The following is a 2082-nucleotide window of genomic DNA, read 5'->3' as shown; positions in this document are numbered from 1 at the left end:
TGCAAGTCATAAAATCCTTGTACTTGCAAATACCTCCTTGCTCATCATTCCTTTGGATCTCCGAGTCTTCCGGAGGAGGAAGGGGTTTTTGATGACTTTCCATGTGATCATTTCCTTTGTATACCATTTTTGGATGAGAAGGAACCGATCCATTGTTGACTTTCTGAATAATTATTGGCTTATTAATCACTGAAACTCCTCATCTAGCATTAGCTATCTCCTGAGCTAAGAGCTCCTTAAACTTGCGTCGCTGCTGATCGTGCATTTCTTGCATTATTGCTCTAGCTTTGATAATCGAGATTTGAACAACAGCTGCTCTGACATTCTGAGGTGCTAGACCTCCTTCGTTATTAACGACTCTTCCGCTCCTAGCGATCGTTATGAAGTTCTATAGTCGTAGAGGCGAGTAGTTTAACCCGGAAATATATTACTTACTATACTTATATATACGCATTTAGCATGTAAGTAGTAGTTAAGGTATTTTCATGTATTATGCTAGTGCTAGTGTCTAAAGTGTGACATCCCTAATTTCACGGCCAGATAAGACCGATTTGTTTATTTTTATTTAAAAATCAAACTATCCTTTTTGAAAAGTAGTATTGCGGAATTTGTTCCCAGAAAAGATGATAATGATGTTATCAAATCATTTTTGAATAAATTTATTTTATTTATATTAAAACATTGGAATGTCATCGTTAATATAGAAACATAAACATAACGAAATCTTACAAGCCTTACAGTAATTAAACTAGTGGCCTAATATTCCTAAAATCTCTCAGCAGAATGTATCTTTCATATAGCCACCTGTGATACAATAAATTGAGTGGGCTAGGTTGGGAAACCTGGTGAGTACATAAGGATTTTAATCCCACATTGTTATATATATATATATATATATATATATATATATATATATATATATATATATATATATATATATATATATATATATTAGAACTCACAATATACAATTTCACCTCATATAAGAAATTTCACCCCACTCCATTGATCCCCACAACGACACGATCCATACTCTTGGATCTAAAATTAACAGCTTTACCTAATCCATACTTCCGGATTAGGTATGTCTAATCCATGCTCTCAGATCAATAACAAATGACTATGCCCACTCCATAATCTCGGACTAGGGACGAATGACTATGTCGAATTCATGCTCTCGGATTAATGACAAATGACTATGCCCTCTCCATACTCTTGGACTAAGGACGAATGGCTATGTTTAATCCATGCTCTCGGACTAGGGACGAATGATTATGTCTATTCCATGCTCTCAAATTAATGACAAATGACTATGCCCTCTCCATACTCTCGGACTATGGACGAATGACTATGTCTAATCCATGCTCTTGGATTAATGACAAATGACTATGCCCTCTCCATACTCTCGGACTAAGGACAAATGACTATGTCTAATCCATGCTCTCGGATTAATGATGAATGGCTATTCCCTCTCCATACTCTCGAACTAAAAACAAATGACTATGTCTAATCCATGCTCTCGGATTAATGACAAATAACGATGCCCTCTCCATACTCTCGTACTAAGGATGAATGACTATGTCTAATCCATGCCCTAATTAATGAAAAATTTTAAAGTTCTATTCTCCGTGTATATCTCACCCGTACTCATAAGAATATACTACCCAATATTCATCTTAATTAATTTAGGTTTATTATGTATCCTCAATCATCATATATTATCACGTATTTCAGGAAATACCAAATATTTCAAACATAAAAACATATTTAATACTTTAATTAATACTTGTATTAAAATCATGTTCGTGAAAGGGACTATATACTCACTTGATAAGTGACGACTCCAAACTCGGACAACACTTCGCTTCTTGCAACTGTCTTTTCCTTTGACGAAACCTAGTATTATGATCACTACATTTTTGTCTAATAATTATTGAGATTAATTACTAATCTAGGTTCATCATTAACTCAAAATCTACTTTCATGATCAATCAAGTAAGGAACAACCAGGTAGGATCATATTGGAGGTAGGGTTCATTTGGTATACAAAGTATACTATTTGGAAATCCCACTTAAAACACC

The sequence above is a fragment of the Lactuca sativa genome, chromosome 4, assembly GCF_002870075.4.
Source record: "Lactuca sativa cultivar Salinas chromosome 4, Lsat_Salinas_v11, whole genome shotgun sequence".
In the NCBI taxonomy this organism is placed as follows: Eukaryota; Viridiplantae; Streptophyta; class Magnoliopsida; order Asterales; family Asteraceae; genus Lactuca; species Lactuca sativa.
The sequence above is the reverse complement of the archived record's forward strand: the minus strand, read 5'-3'. Positions refer to the sequence as shown.